The sequence below is a fragment of the Streptopelia decaocto genome, assembly GCF_964273445.1.
Source record: "Streptopelia decaocto genome assembly, chromosome: 8".
In the NCBI taxonomy this organism is placed as follows: Eukaryota; Metazoa; Chordata; class Aves; order Columbiformes; family Columbidae; genus Streptopelia; species Streptopelia decaocto.
The window spans coordinates 18,582,322-18,599,509 of record NC_138662.1 but is presented as its reverse complement, the minus strand read 5'-3'; the positions used below and the strand labels follow the sequence as shown (position 1 = coordinate 18,599,509).

At 45.5% G+C, this 17,188-nt stretch overlaps 1 long non-coding RNA gene across 1 annotated transcript; it reads right to left on the bottom strand.

Annotated features, from left to right (window-relative positions):
• Nucleotides 1-4,380: 4,380 nt before the first annotated feature.
• LOC309443210 lies at nucleotides 4,381-7,329 on the bottom strand. The gene is made up of 3 exons (XR_014184760.1): nucleotides 7,227-7,329; nucleotides 6,712-6,769; nucleotides 4,381-5,078 (listed from the first exon to the last, which is right to left on the bottom strand). It is a non-coding gene; the product is annotated as an uncharacterized lncRNA (long non-coding RNA).
• Nucleotides 7,330-17,188: the final 9,859 nt, after the last annotated feature.

Genomic DNA, 17,188 nt, shown 5'->3' with positions numbered 1-17,188 from the left:
ACCTTAGCGCCTACACGAGGGCCCAGGTGAGGCAGGGTGTCAGAAGTAGTACAGTCACAGAACGCCAGAGAGCTCAGCTTAGCTCCTCCATACACCTCTCGTGCTGCCACAGAGAGCCGGTCCTACCAGTGCAACACGACCACCCACATGTGCCAACAGCCCCGTTTGGAACACAGGAGACCTGGCCACATGAAGCTCTATGGGGGCAAGAGGTTGGCCATGGTGCCAGCAAGCCGAATGACCTCACACTACTCCCTGATTGTTACTCTGAACATATACCATAAAATGCCTTTGTGGTAGGGGGATCCCAAATCTATAGGGTGGGAAGGTCTGAAGGTAAAAAATTCTAAGGCTTGAATGAACAACTGCTCTGAATGCAAACCTGAATTCAGTGCAAGGTCAGCACAGTTTTTCTTGTTCAAAAATATCAGGTCATGACATAGCTTGTAGCATGAATATCGGTCAAAAGCTTCCTGACAGACCCTGACCCATTGCAATGCACAGCTCTCTCCTGTGAGAATGCAGTGTGAAGATCTACACTGTGTCCTGTCATCTCTGCAAGGTATTTCATCAGTCACCAGGCTGTTCTGCAATGTGCTTAACAGCAAAATTGTGTAAGCTCAAAGAAAGTGAAGGCAAAGAGCAACTTTAGCAATCCCTGCCCAGAACAGTGAAGGTGATGAAGGCTGCAAATGGTCCTGCCGTTCAGTCACATTACAGCTGGTGATTAGATATTTGCAGAGGGTTTTGCAGGTGTTCGCAATCCAGAAACAGGGAAGCAAAGGCTCTGAAAGGAGGCATTTGTGAGCTCTTCTATTGCATCAGGCTGGTTGACTAAATGCAGCAAACAGTGTAAAGTTTCATGTCTGTGGTTTCTCCCTTTGCTGGAGCTGATACCACAAGATAAAATTGTGGTTTACAATGCCTTTGTAAAAAAAAAAATTGGTAATCAACACTAATCATAACCAATGCTCCTTTGCAAAACAATAGCCAAGGAAAGGAGCTGAGCCTGGGTGGATTTAATCAGCTTCATTGACATTTGGTTTGATTAGTGTAACTGGAACTGGTCTCCTATCTTGTTTAACATAAGAAAGTCTTGCCAGCTGACTACCAGTAAAGCCCCAGACTGATCATCAGAACTGGTCTTCACATTAGGTGGGGATGGGGGGAAGAAAAACCACCAAACCACATTTTTCTTGCACTTCCACAGAGCTTTCTCCTGTTCTGAATGACACTGCAAGGGCTGACAGTGGCTTCCTGCTGTCCACAGGATTTCAGCTAAAAAAATGCCTTTTGCTTCTCACTGAGTTCTCTTGAAACCAATACATTAGATTAGTTTGCACTAGAATGTGAAATGGGGCTATGGTATCCTTGATCTTCCTTTCATTCCCCCATGCTGCTCTTCTGCTTTGAGGGATATACACCACAAGGATAGTTTTCCAGAATAGAGGCATCCAGAAAGGAATGCATGCGAGCAACCTGGGCAAAACACACATGTTGCCCTCAATGGGGACTTAGGACGCGTCTGGATTTGTTTCACGTTAAAGGCATGTGAGGATCATTCCAGTGAAAGGTGCTGAAGCGGCGCAGACTGAAGTCCTGTATTGATCTCCCTAACAGGCAACAGCCACGCAATGCGCCCTGGCCCTGACCTGGCAGGGACATCTGTCTACTGGCTATGTGCACCTATTGCCATCAGGAGACATTTGTGTTTTACACTGCTAAACAACTCTGAAGTATTTGTTTTTTATGGCTCATAACCTGGCATTATAAGGTACGGAGGAAATCTGCAGGGTAGGTGCTTTATAAAAAGGGTGGGATTAGAAGCTACCTCTAGCAATTCATGCAGCAGCATCTCGCCGACTCCAGGGATGCTAAAGAGAGCAATACCAGTTTTCTGATCACAGATAATGCAACCAATCCATTGAAAACCTTACTTTTAAAAAACATTAAAGCAATTAAAAGCTGACTCAAAGATGTGGTGATGAGATACAACATCTTTTTGCCTCTAGATAACTGGTGCTAATTATATAGATTTCATTTTATGATGATGTTGCAAAGTCATGATAGCTCAGACAGTTCCCAGGTGAAATGAGCTCAGTTCTTCATAGACAGGGCTTCAGTGAAAGCCCAAAAGCAGTTGCCTTCAGCCAGGCCTCCAGCTCGTGATCTCAGCACCAGGGCAAAGTGCTGGCAACGCCAGGATGAAGACTCTCTTTCAAGGATGGCTTTTCCCTCTTGAGAAGCAAACCACATTTCTGCTATCCTCCCAATAGCACAGCGGCAGAAGGTGTTTTACTGGCAGTCTTGGAGACAAGATCTCCATGGTGGCAGTTTGCAGTCAAAATAAAAACCCAGAGAAATAAGAGAACACAATAGAAGAAAAAGGGAAAAAAATTATAAAGCAAGTAGAGAGCACTGATTGGAGCCCTTTGGGATTCTCTGCTAATGCTGCCCTGGGGACTGACAGATAATCCCAGGGATTTGACTCCAAAAACTTCTGCCAGCAGCATCCTTTGGTCCTAGTAACATAATGAAACACCTCAAAAGGGGCTGCTGGAGATATTTGGGTTCCCATGTGGCTAATTATATATCTTAAAGTTGTGGAGGGAGCGGGTGTTTCCCCCATAACAAAAAGTTTAATTGTAGAACTCCACACACTCTTGCTTTCTAATGCAACACACATAGGGAATCTCGTACATCAGCTACAAAGTGCGTATTGTTCTATGTCAGCAGATAAATAATTCACCATCTGAAAACTTGGAAGCTTTTCTCTTACTTCAGTATTATTGTTCCACTTGATGCATGAAGTTGGCAGCTTTACTTTCTTCTTCCCAAGAGAACTGGATCACTAAGACTTGAGTAATTTCCAGGCTAATACCTCACTGAGATATTTTTGTGTGTGTGTGTGTGTGTGTGTGTGTGTGTACGTACATGCATGCATTCCCATGGAAGAAGTTAGGTAGAGAGGCAATTTAATTTGCCTTTTATTGTCGTTCATTCTTAATCATATACTTAAAAACAAAAACCAAAACCTATGATGTTGCAACTGCTGCCTCTTGAATTTCTTCCAGTATCTTTAAAAATCTATGGTGTTCTATCGGCCAAAAGTTTCAGGGGAGGAGGAAAGGGCTGTGTTGCTGATTGAGGGTTTGTTTTTGTTTTGCTTAAAAAAATATATATCAGAGTGAATTTGTATTAACATGTGTCTGACCAGGGTGGTCATTGCTGTTCTTTATGGCAGCCTATCCCTTGCTAGACTATCCCAGCAAACAAAGCAGCGCACACTTTGTGGCAGGCATGAACTAGTCCCATACCCCATTTTTCAAACCAAGGGGAAGTCCAGATCTTTATCCAATAGCCCCGTTCCTATTTTTCATTAGTGCAGAAAAACCAAAGATCCACACAGACCTCCATCAAGAGATCAAATTCCTAATGTGATTATGCTTTTATTCTGGTATTCTTAATAGTAATTAAAATTGTCTTGAGGAGGAATGTTTTTCATTGGTTTCAGCAGGCTTGGGATGAGAAACAGCCCGGAGGTTTTTGACAAAACATTATTTTGACAGAAAATGCAGACTCACTGAAACTGAACCAGTTCCTGGGAACAGCTTTCCCAGCGACAGCTCAGTAAAAATGCTGTTATCTCAGGTCCACAATGCACTTCTCAGAATCCGAGCAGGAAGAAAAAACATGAAGTAGCAAAGTACTGTTGGCCAGGCCATCCATCCTGATACAGGAGACTCCAAGTCAGGTCCAGACTGTGGATTTAAACATGTATCAGCTGCTCCAAGATAATCCAAATTACTTGGGCTCCAACTATTTTCAATGGGCTGCCTCTGCTCTCTGGTTTGGGAGCTGTCAGTCCATCTCAGCACGGAGCAGGACTATTTTGGAAGGTTTCAAGTGCTCTTCAGGAGAGGAAAAAGCATTTCCTGCCAGCTGTGCTTTAAAATCAGGCCATAAAGCTTTATGTTTAAAAACAGTTGTGAAACATGACTCAAACGAGATGCCCTCGGGGCTGCGCACTGAAGACAGCAGCAGCTTCGCCATCAGCTTTGATGAGCGCTCAGCTATACATCTGTAGTCCTACATTTCATTAAAATATTTATAACTCTATAAGAGAGAAGGAGCATTCTACCTAGAAACAGAAGCATGTGCAGTGGTTATACTCTCATTATGGACCTCTGCATGTATCAGAGATAGAGATGCAATTGCCCAGACATAGAAAGAATTCTTGTGTTTGAAAACTATAGAGACTCAAACAACAATGTTAAGATTGACATTCAGAGAAATACACAGAACCGAGGAGGTTTCTACTGCTGCAAATACAACTGGCCAAAACCTCATCTGACATTAAATTCATACCTGCAGTGAATTCAATAAGGTGATACTGATTTACACCAGCTAAGAAGTCATCCCAGACAGAGTATATAGAATGGGACCAGCATGCAGGGGAAATTTTGAATGCTTTATGTCTGGGAGAGGTTCAAGAAGAAAGGACCTTCTAGCTGGAAGGTGTGTTTGAAAGGGACAGAAAAGCAGTAGCTGAGATCTGGGACATCACTGCACACAAGCACCTGCTGGAATCGGGGCACAGTTTTCTGCTGTCCTTCCAAAATTCAGCTCACATCACACCTCAGATGGGCACACAGCACACCGAGGGCACGTGCACTCACGGGCCAGAATTACATCGCGTACAATCACAGCTCAGCGAGAAGAACTAACGAGTCTGTCTGCTTTCTTAAACCAACATCACAGAATGGCTTAGTGCACATCAGAGGAGGGCACAAAATTTAAGGTTTGTATGGGTTTTTAATTTTTTTTTAATTTTTTTTTTTTATAACAGTGCTCAAGAGCCGATGGATTGGGATGGGGTTGCGCAAGGATTGCATTAAACCCTGTGGTACATTTCCAAGCCTTGTTTGTCTGAACAATTGACTCTGAGCACAGACACTTATCAATAGAAGCCGAAGCAAATTTCAGGACAAGCTGCTTTTTTTTGCTGACTTGAACATCAAGGTCTTCCAGGGCGGCAGTTGCTGTAGCAACAGGAAGGAGCTCATTAAATGATCAACCTGAAGGCCAAAGCTATCAGAGTTGAAATGACCAAAAGTTAATATTCAACCTAAATATTCTTATTTGTTTAAAAACATCCAGCTCAATTTGTATTAGCAGTTGCATCATGGACCTGCTTCAGAAATAGCTATTTGTATGTGTCTAAGCATGTATTTTTTAATGATTTTTCACAATCTAACAGCGTTACATATTATTTTGTTTTAAGAGCTAAGGACCGTGATCCATCTTTAGCCTCAACAGATTCTGTCCTTTGGACAACTATTCTGGGGGCAAGTTATACTCTGCCTTGGGCCCAGCCAGCAGAACCAAATGGAAATAGATTCCTACAGCAGAATTAAGTGACCCATCCCCTACTATTGCTTAAACATGTCTAGCCTCTCTTGCTGCTGTTTCAAATGTCTGGCAGGCCACTCTTTCCACAGCTTTCAATATTAACTGCTGTTTTTCATCAATGAAATAGCATCTGTGGACAGCCAAGAGGGACCTATTAACTGGGGCTGCTTTATGCTTGTCCACCAGTTGAACAAGGACACTCTAAGCAAGAATCTCATTTGGTCAACTCCTACTTAGTATAAAACAACACATCATCTTCAGCACATGGATGCTAAAGGACCTCAGTAGACCATTGCTTTCAATAATCTCCTGTGGCTATGATATGGCCAGACTAAGTCCCACGTGTGTCTGATAACACCCATTCCAATTGAATATGGCTTTTAATGAAAATACCATGAGGAAAAAATGCCTCTCTACTTTCTACTTCCAATCCTGGCTCAAAGAAGAGTTTTGTCTGCCCTGGAAATATACATCTGCCTACAGTTTATTTTTGGGAGACCTCATTGCAGGTGGTAGCTGTTGGCACAAAATATTTGGATGCAACCAGAAACTACTAAGAGTAATTTGTCAAGTCTATCCTGTCCTAACATGAAAGAAAAAAGTATATGTGGGAGAGATATGGGATGGAAAGTCTATCTCACAGGATGTCTCCAGGCTGTCCAAGGCTTTTAATACATAGAAGAAATGACAGTTCACCATCATTTGTGACCTAATTCAACATAATTTTGTGATTCTCATTAAACATCAGCAGGTCCCAGGCAGAAAACGCACATCATGCAGCTAATACAGCTACATACACATCACTGAATCACAGAACTTTCTAATACTTCTGATCCTCCTTCTAGGTATCAAACCCAGAGTCAAGACTATGCCAGTAATTCAAACATTCAGGTTTCACATGTTAATGGTCAAAAAAATTGCCACATAAAGCTGTGGAGCATGACTGTTATCCAATAGCTTCATACAAATGAAATTATTGCTGCTGCTGATAGAGTGGGGGTGAAATCAAAGCTTAACAAATATGTTAGAGAAGCCAGGCCTAGGTGCAACTGCCTGTCATGTGCTCAAATAATTTTTAGCATGAACCTGACATCTCCTTCACGCCACCACAGCTGGAAGCTGGAGGCTTTGTCTTCATCCAATGTGAGACTATTTGTTTCATTATAAAGAGGTATCATTCTCAATTGAAACTGTTGGGTCTCTTGCGGAGCTAGAAAACAGCACACAGAGATACGAGACACCCACCCACACAGCCCCAGATTTGGCCACACATCCTAACGTGTCCCAGTTAGGCAGTACCTTGCCTGGGGGTTTTTTGCTACCCTTTTGCCCCTTGTTCAGCATGTTTCCGCTGACCCTGTGAGGAAGCAGAAATAGTAGCATGGCTGAGAGAGCTTGCAAACAGGAATAGGAAAGCAAGAAGCCATCAGGATGAATCCATCCGCTCAGGTTTTTTTAGCTACCCCCACCTCACAGCTCATGAGCCACACTCATCACCAGGTCACCCTGATCTTCCCTTCCCAGACACCCTACACCAGGACCTGGGAACACTCTTCCCCCATCTTCCTCTTGTGCTTCCTTCATCCTTCACCCTCACATTACACCTCTGCCAGTAGACAACCATGAATCCAACCAGGAGAGGTTTGCCTTGAATCACCTCTACACTGCTGCTGTCAAAGGGCCGCTCTGCAAGCCAGCAGAGGTATTTCTGCAAGGGTGAGAATCAGAGCACGCCTGAGCCACCCTGAGAAGGAACCCTTCAAGAGGTAAAACCTGGAAAAACAAACAAGAACAAAACAAACCCCCACACCCACCAAACAGCAAACCACCAAGGCTCAGCTTGGCTGTTGCGCTATCTCCTGGCTGCTTGCTGAGCCCAAACCCCAAGGAGGAAGCGCGCTTGGACTTCACACACACGCAGTCAGCATGGAAAGACGCTGGGAAGGATGCCTGCACGGCGCTTCTCTCAAATACTCCCCCCGTATGATCTGACTTCAATCTGCAGCTGTCAGAGTCAGCTCTGCACTTGGTGATCGGAGGCTCTGCTGCCTGCTTTCCTAAGGCAACACTTGCTCAGCAAACACAAATATGTTTACTGTGGAAACTTTGTACTTGCCTTACTGCCCTCGCTCTTTGCCAGGTGTTTTTCTTTTTATACCCGCAGGAGACGCAGAGCTGTGTTCTAATATAGAAATATAGGTTCGTGTGCGTGTGTTTATTAATAAACAGGTAGGCAAATCTATCCGTTTGCTGCCTCATTTGAGTGATTTATTCAGTTATTTTTAGATCTGTTAGACATACAGACTCAAAGCAGTAACATCAGGGACTGGCTACTGTAATATAACCAAGCTACATTCACAGACTGATTTTTTCCGGAAAGAAAGAAAGAGGTTACATAGCTACAAGGGCACTCAGCAACAGTCAGCCCTTTTTTCCCCTCACCGATTTTAAGCTGGTGTCATTATTGTCTTCCATGATGTTGCTGTGGGGTAAATCAGCAGGAAATTCAGTGGCCAGGTAGACCAGGATGTCCTCTAAGGGCTGCAGTACAGAACCATGCCTAAGCATGCCAATAGCATTGCTTAGAACAGCATATTTTTGTAATAAGTATGGGAAGACATACACACACGTGCAAGACATCACAAGAACAGTCCTACCCAGATCCATGAGGACACACCACAAGGAGAGGACCTAACGCAGCACAGCCAGGCAAGAGGCGGCTCACAAGATGGGCCACAAAGCGAGATCCCCTAAACAGTTACAGGTCAGTCAGGGTCCCCCAAAAGGTTTTGCTCTGACAAGACTGTTCTTGCCAGTTCCTGGGCTCTGTCTCCCTCTGAAAATTGCACAGGGCCTCCCCGAGACGGCTGCCATGGGTTTCATACCCCTCTGGGGATACAAACACAGCTGAACAGGCATTTTCACTGTTCCGAGCATCCTCCCGCTGCCCTGTTGCAATAAGCAGAGTTGATTGTCAACTTCAGCCAAATAAGCAAGCATAAATGCCAGTAAAAGAAAATATTGCATACATCCCTCATCTGGAAATTATTTTTGTTTGTATTTATGTTCCCACATGTTGTCAGGGTGATGTCTGGGCTCAAGCCCACACGTGGAAAAATCTGGACTAGGAAACTCTTCCTGTACTAAGAAACTCTTTAGCTCACAGGCTAAACTATATTTTATCCTCCTTGCCTCCCAAAAAAACAGTATGTATGCTTTAATGGTCCAGCACCATACCTTTATCCAGTGGAGAGGAAAATAAAGATTTGACAAGAAGCTTATTTTGACACTAGGAGACTGGAGCAGGAGGAAGCCCTCTCTTCTGGGCCAGGAGAAGTAAAAAAACAACAGATCCAGAAAGGAGTGTGATCCCCTGAGTCGCACTTTGTGGCACAGACTAAGCCCAGCCACCTGAACTGAACCAGGGACGTACCCTACATCCCTCAAGCGAGACCAAACACAACCTGGACCTTCAGCTCACACACCTCATTTAGAGAGCACCTCAGCTCCCTCCCAGCCAAGCACAGTTCATCACCTCCTGGGCTTAAACACCAGCAAGAAGTATTTAACCACCAGCCTCAAGCCTCTTTCACTCCTGAACGGACCCTCTTTCCTCAAAGGAAAAACAAAACAAAAGCAAACAACAAAAAACCCACCCACAAACAAACCTCAACAAAACCAAAACAACAAACCAAGAGGTTCAACCGTGTCAACCACAGCCTCCCCAACACTGTACCTGCTGAAGGTTCGTTCCTCAAAGCATCTCACTGCACAGGCCAGCTGCTCCTTGCTGTAGTCTCTTCCTTAATCACTCCCCCAAAGTAGGTGCACCACAATCATCCCCCACCAGCACCCAACCACATTCCTACACCTGAGCTTCTCCTCTTATAGGAGCCTGGATATACCCTCAGCTGACACCTGTGATTAACCCCAGACCCAGCTGAGACTCCCAGTTCCCTCCCAGATCAACCCAGCAAGCAAAGTCGTTAACCCTGAGTGGGAAGGCTGCTTGAGTACAAACTGAGAATGAAGCCGTGACTCTGAAAAATTCAGCAAGACTTTACCCTTTGCTGACAGAGCTGAGACCTCAGCGGGGTAAGAGCCCTTTTTTTGTCTTGGTCTCTGCACCCAGAGCCCCAACAGGAGAGGCTCCAAATCTATGTGCTGCTTATAAACCTGGTGGCCACAGGATTGCAGATTAAGTGTGAGACAGGATGACAAAAGTTGCAAATCACATTTCCACTTCTGCCAAAGAGGTCCACCTCTGTCCTTCTGCCTGTCCAAAACTGGGGAAGATAATATCTCTGTATTGCCTCAGCAATACTGCTGCCCAGAGAAAGCAAAGCGTGGCACAGCTTAGGAACGACTGAGAATATGACCTTGAAGATATAAACACCTTTTCTCTGCCAGAGTATTTACGTCTTTTCCTTCGTAATGGTTGCTACCATATTGCAACTCCAATAAGAAATGTAATTCTGTTGTTCATGCCTCCATCTGAAGACACTAAAGACTTCAGTTGTGTCTTCTTGCCAGTGTTACACTTCACCCAGCGTACGCAAATGGCCTTGAGATGGTTGTCATGGGTGGATTCTGTGCGCTGATCCCAGGCAAGGGGAGCAGCAAAGAGCTTTCATCATATAGCTGCATTTAGAGGTTGCACCTATGGGACTCTGAGGTGGATATCTTCCAAAGGCGAGCAGGAAACGGTGGAGATTGTCCTGTGAAAATATCTATGAACAGGAAAGAAGTCTGTTCGAGCGAGCTGTTTGTGCTTTGGTCATAAAAATCACATTCCTGGGGTTGCTGAAAAGTGATGGAAAAGTCAACTTGAAAGAAAATTGCTGAGGCTTGAACAAAAACACATAATTCTTTAAATTCGCAGTGGACAAAAAATAAAAGGCATAAAAATCTTTTACAAAAACTGAAAAAGTCTGAAATTCATTTGACAGTGAAGTTTCGACTGGTGGAAAACCTTGAACTACAAGGAGTTGGCAGCAGAGCCAAGGGGGTTACAGGGAGCCCTTCAGTGCCTTTGCAGCCCATTGTCCCAGGGCTCCTCCACTAAAATGGACCCAGATGTGGCCTCATGAGGGGTCTTCAAGGACAAACTAAGAGAAGATTCCACTCCTCGTTCTCTCTGCAGACCGGCATGACCACAGCAAGTCCCCAAACAGCACCTCACTTAAATAAACCCCAAGTTGGCTGCAATGCTTTGCAACAGAAACTTTATTTGTCTTTCACACTAGCTCATCAATAGAGTCTTTCTGGTAAAATCACAACATCCTCAGTTCACAAGGGGAGCCTCTATGGAAAGAAAATGAGGAAGATGGAGCATCACTTCAAAATACCCAACACTGGCAGGTCCAGGCATTGCAAAACCACAGAGACTGATCCAGCAGCTCTGGGAACTGAACCAGCCCAGCCAGCATCCCCAGTGACCACCTGCCACCACATTATCACGACAAAGAGTAGAGTTCATTAAATCCCACACAAGTTATCTAATTGCAGAAGTTGAATAAAAGATCAGAATAAACAGCAGAGATTACATTGGACTAGATCTTCTGAACTAACTTTCAAAATGGGTGCTCTTACACGAGCTAAAATATTTGTGTTGGTCTTATCCTATCCAGAGGGCTAAAAAGCATCCCCCCTTCTTCCCCAGTGTACTTCAATTAATTGCATCTATAGATCAGTGTGTACATGTCTCAAGATCACATCAAACAATTAAGCTGTGATTAATGCCTGAGTCTGAGAAGGGATTGGTACATTTGGGGTTGCTCTACAGCTCTGCCACAATCTCCCCAAGAACTACTGGTTAAATCGTTTAAATCCTTTTCCTACTTGGCACAATGAAGGTGACAAGTACACTTCAGGGGGCTGGAAGCTGTAATTCCCCACTGGGAAACATGTTCTGCTCCTCATCTGGAAGATGCTAGAGAAGTGTCAAATATCATTATTAATTTAGCACAGCTAATTTGTTTCACTGAGACCAGCATGAAAATGCAGGAGCAAAGCGAGGACAGTGGCTCCAGCTCTCCTTGGATTTGGAGTTCTCTACCCACCAAGGATCTGTCAGAGGGTATCAGGTAACTCACATGAAGTCATCAGGACCAACACTAATTTACTATTCATTCCTTTAGGCATGGCACAGATTGATTCGCATTAAGCTTTCATGGGTGTCACTGATCTCATGGACAAGCCTGGATTATCTGCAAGGCAGTGCCAGGGATCCTGAGTGATGGGCAAGTGCTCAGGCAACCGGGCAGTGCCTGAGAAGGGCTGTTGTGAGCTTGGTGCTGAAGAAAATCCACGCTGTCTTGAAGGCAAATGTGTTACTAATGTGTGTTTATTTATCAGTTGTTGGAATACCCTGCGAGGAGACTAAAGGTCCCGGGTGGCAGGTAAATGAACACCCTCCAGTTGCACCATTAATTCTTTGGGAGCAAGAAGGAGAGTTTACCAGCAAACTTGTCAGCTGTGACTAACTCAATTTTCTGAGCGGGGACAGATTGCTCATCACCCCACTCTCCCATTTGGCCAAAGCTGACCTTCCCCAGGAGCATCTGCCGCTTCCAGAAGGGACGAGCCCATTCCAGAGGCCATTTCCACATCAGCCGAGGCAGAATGGTCCCCACATCAGCCCTGCCCCGGGTGCCACATCTGCATCGCAGCTCCACGCAGCCACAGTGTCCCAGTCGGGCCCCAGAACTGGCACAGCGGAGCCGGGTCCAGCACAAGCACTGGCCCATGAGGCCACTTGCTACGGCACAGCCACCGTCCCCACAGCCCGGCTGTTTTTCCAGCCTTTCTGTCTGCAGAATGGCTGTTCTGATGTAACGAAATTTCCAAGCCCTTTACCCTCCCTGATGCATTATCTGCCACTAGGGACACCCGGTCTAAATGAATTTAGCTCCAGCCAGCTCTCTAAGGTCCAGGACATGTTGTCCATGGAAAAACGACGCACACCGGAGAAACAAAAAAGTGAGAGACTACCTGGCTGCCGTTTATAGACTTCTCAGAAAAAGTCAGCCGTCAACAGCCAAACTCAAACGTTTGCGTCACTCCTTCACTTATGGAAGGCGAGTTTACTAAATACCTGGACGCTTTTCAGCCCAATAGCCCAATCCTTGTATTTTCAACCGTAATGTTGCAATAATGAGCAGGACTTAAGCTGGTGCCTACTGGACTCAACAGAAAAGGCGGATGCCAAAGGCTTTTTTAGATACAGAACAGTAATTCATTGTACCCTTCTTTTTGTGGGTTGGTGGACTCCACCCTCAGTCATATGCAAAACAATTCCTGGATAGATGTTTCTGCTAAAGATCTTGGAGTGTCTTGTGATTACTGAGGCTCCCAGTATTTGGGTCATATGAATAAGTAATATTTCTGCTTTGAGAAGTGCTAAGACTCACTCGAGCCCACTCCAAGAATCAGCTACAGATTCAGGTGGAGAAAAGCTGTGTCCTTACACAAGAAAGGGGACCTGAGGGACCGACAAGGAATCCCAGCCCCTTCTCTTTATGACCACCAGCTGCCCAAGGCACAGCCCTGTGACGATCATTCACTGAACCCCCTGCCATAAAGCTGCTGTTGCCCCAGACCAGCTTCCTCCTGCCAAACAAGCAGAACCCTTTCTGCAAAAGGAGCCCGTCACTCTATCTGTGCTGGAAAAGACAGAACGGTGCCTGTTATGCCATGACCAGCTTCAGTTTCTGTTTTCCTTCCTCCATTCCCTTCCAGAAAACTGTAGGCCACGCTCACCTCATTTTCTCTCTCTTTCAGGGTGGTTATGAATCCAACATGAGCAGGAGAAGCATTACCAGACCAGCACCAGTCAGAGCAAGATGAGAGCTGGCTTTCCCAACAGTTACTTGTCGTTCATGTATTTCACTCCCATTTTACCCAACGCCTTGCCTTGCTGCACTCGGCAGAGATGCAGACACTGTCCTCTGCTCGTGATGGCCAGAGCCTTGTCAGATGTTGCTCTAAACTGCGGGATGCTTGAATAGTGAGCTGGGGCTCAGCAAGATGCTGTCCAAGGCATAAATGCTCCATAGGGCAGGATGGGAGAGCTGATGAAAGCTCTCTGCAACAGACTTCTCCAAGGACCAAGAGGTTCATCCAGTCTTAGCTCAGTAAGAGATAGAGTACTTAGATGGGTTTTGCATCAGCCTAACCACAAAACCATTAAAAAGGCAATAATTGGGTAGGGAACGCAGCAAGAGATGAAGGGTGTGCTCCAGCAAGACCTGCACTGAGCTGGCAGAGCAGATCGAAGCCCAGACCTGTAAAACACTGAGCACCAAGGAGCCGCAAACCTCACGATCTAGGATCATCTGACCAGAAGAGTCATTGAGGCACATCCCTCTAGCTGTACGCAGACACACGCTAGATATTAAGACTAGAAGCTTCTTCACAGTACCTGTTTTCACACACCACACACCTTCAAACTGCCCACCCACCCCCCAAAGAAAAAGCAAGAACAAAACCAAAACCTGTGGGATAAGAGATTAAAATCCACAAAAACACAGATGTCCCAGAAGAAACAAGCAAGCGAAAACAAGGATCTGCAGTCCCTGCCTTAGTTGGAAAGTTTTTTCCCCAGATAAGCTGTGGCGGTCCCTGTCCTTGGCTTGTGCTGGACTCAGTGGGAGTTTAGCACAACTCATTCTTTAAAAGCACTGTCTCTGAATAACAAGCAAGCAAAGCACGGCAATCACCGAACCAGGTGAATAACGGGCTTCATAGGTGCTGTCAAAAGGGGAGAAGGAAAAGACTAGCTGGCTCCAAACAGCTTTCTATGTGTGTTGGCAGGTCCTTGGTATTTCTCCCAGACGGGGAGGGCATGTCTGAGCCGAGAGCCCGCGGTACAGCACATCCAGGCTTACATAACCCACAGGGCCGGGGTAATCATTAACGCTGGCTTGTTGCCACTGCCTTTGTGCTGGAGTCACCTGGTTGTTTGGATTAAATGTATAGTGGCCATTTCGACAAGTTGGAGGCTCCTGGCAGAAGGATTTAACTGGAAACAGCCCCTCGGGGAGCAGGGAACCCTTGCAAACATCGCAGGGTCCAAGCCCAAGCGCTCCTCCAGCAGCCAGATGTGCCACCTTCCATCACACCACCCTGCTCGAAGGGCTGCTTTGCTTTCCATAGCGCTGCAGCGCCCTGAGCTCCCCCACAAACTGCCAGGGGAAAAAAATCCCCCCCCTGTAACACGGGTCAAGAGAGCAGGACCCTTTTTAGGGCATTTTACCTTGGTAATTCCCAAGTGCAACACTCCAGCAAGCAAGCTCTCCTCCTCCTCCTCCTCCTCTCCTGTCATCCTTTCCAAAAGGAGATATTATCAGTGCAGCCTGACTTTATCTTATACTCTGTTTTTACTTTTCTTTGCTTATCTGATATCTCAGTATCCTACTACTCTCTGCCTTCTATAATGCACTGTGTGTTATCGATGTATGGTCTGTGCCACTGTCTGGGGCAAAGGAGATTTGGGACTTGTTGGCTCTGTTCCCATCTCCCCTCTGTGTTGCTCTGTGGTCTCAGATGTCACTCCACTGCTCTGTGTTTAACCACAAGTCACAGAAATCAGGTCACCTTTTGGAAAAATCACTTTACAATTATTCTTTTATGCTTAGTCCTTACCTCTAGTGAACCTTCTCAGCTGTCAGCTCCTCATGTCTCATAACACTGTTCCTTCACAACTAGCTTGATGAACAGCCAGAAATTGCCAGTAAAACCTTTTAGAAACATAGAGACATCTCACAGGTGTTAGGAACCAGATAATCATCATTATGTGAAGGCTCAAACACCGCACCCGTGTCCATTCACACCTCAGAAACCCAATTATAGATGTTGTAAGTCAATGAGACTTAGGCATATGTGTAACAATGTCATGCTGTGTTTTGCCATGCAGAGTTGCTGAAGCTGGGACATAATAAACTTATATACAGTTGTGGCATCGAAGCACTAAAATACATTTTTATCTTTGAGTGCATAAAGAGTAATTGGGCTTAAGGCAAGGCCACATTTTTCTCCTGAATCAGCACAGCCCAGACAGGCCGGTAATTCAACATAGAACAAACACCAAAAACTTCTTGAAATCTCTACTTTTTCACAACAAACCTCCAAAAATATCATTAATTTGCATGCAGAACTAAATCTCCTTTCACAGCAAACATGGCCCTACTCTTTCAAGGAAAATGTTATAACTTGATATAAACTTAAGTTTCCTTACTGGTATTAGCCAGAAAAACCCACACAATCCACACTCAGAAATAAAAGAGAAAAGAATAAAGAGACAATGTGTTTCACAGCAAATATGTGAGCCTAAAACATGGCTTAGATCTCAGATTTCTGCACTGCTGTGCTCCAACAGCAGGTATTTTGCATCACTCCAGCTTTAAGTATTGCCTCTTGCAGAAAAATAACACCTTCTGCCCCAGGTGTCTTGCAGGGTGAATTGCCCAACATTACAGCAATATCAGAACTCCAGAGGAGATGGGGAGGAGACTGAGATGCTGGTTCAAATAAAGCAGCTGTTTTTATGCACGATGTCGATAGGGTGAGAACAGTAGGGAATCACAGATCTTCTTGGTGCAGGCTTGCTAATTAAAGCACGTATGGGACTAGTGCTCTTAAACAAGCTGTCCTTAGGACTCTGGTCTTCAAGCTACAGCTCAGGAGGTAACAACAACCTGGAGTGAACAGAGCTTGCTCTGCCACATCCCTCAGTCCTCTTGCCAGACTCATAGGGATTCTCTGGAAAAAATAACGAGTGGTCTGGAGGTCCCAGGCTCATCAGCTGGCGTTTTCTGGTGGCTGCTCTTCAGGGAGAGTCTTTAATCCCTAAGTGCCCATTAGTCTCAGAGTGATTCTTGCTGGGAGAAGGTCTGGACCCGCAGCACCATTGCTCCCGTAGAGCCTCAGAAGTGATTTTAACACCAATAACGTTGCTGGTTTCTTTTTCCAGTGGAGGCCAAGCAAGCAAAAGCACATAGCAAGAGATGTCCTGGCTTGCAGATCACAAGAGCATCGTTTTCACGCCCCTGTTGTTACGAACGGGAAGCAATGGTTGTTGCAGAACAGGACGTCTTCTCCTCAGGCCTGAGGCATCCTTCGTACCACAGATCCTTCACATCACTCTCTCAGACGTGGGATTTACAGAAGAGCCAACTGAAGCGCCTTGGCACCAAGACCGCCGCCGTGCCAAGCCTTTCTTTCACAATCTAATCCTGTGACTGCTGGTCTCATAGCTTGCTCCTTCCATCCAAGGACCACACAAACGTAAATTAAGTCCCACAGTTTCAGCATGATGCATTTTTATCCCCCTTTTGCAAGAAAGAGAACTGCGGCACAAGGCAATCGAGTCCTTTGTCCTGGGTCACACAGTCACCGTCACAGTCTCAAGCAGATTGAAGCCCTTCCTGCTTCACACTAACCACTAGAGCTTGAATTTCCTCAAAACCTGCTTGCTCTAGTTTATTAACTACAGTTTCACTGCGGCTGCGACCTGTTCCACAGCGGTCAGGAACCACAGAAGGCATGGGATCCCAGCACGGCTGTGCGAGGGCTCTGGTGAAGGGACAACTGAAACATCTCACGCCTCCCAAGAAGAAGAAAAACTTCTGAAGGCAACTTCAGGTGTGTTCCATCATTTCCCTGTTACCCAGCACCTGAAAAGTTACATCCAGGTGAATCAAAATTTGAAGCACTACTGTCCCGATTACAGAGCTGGCCACAAAGGAAATTAATGAATAATAATTTCAAGAAGGGA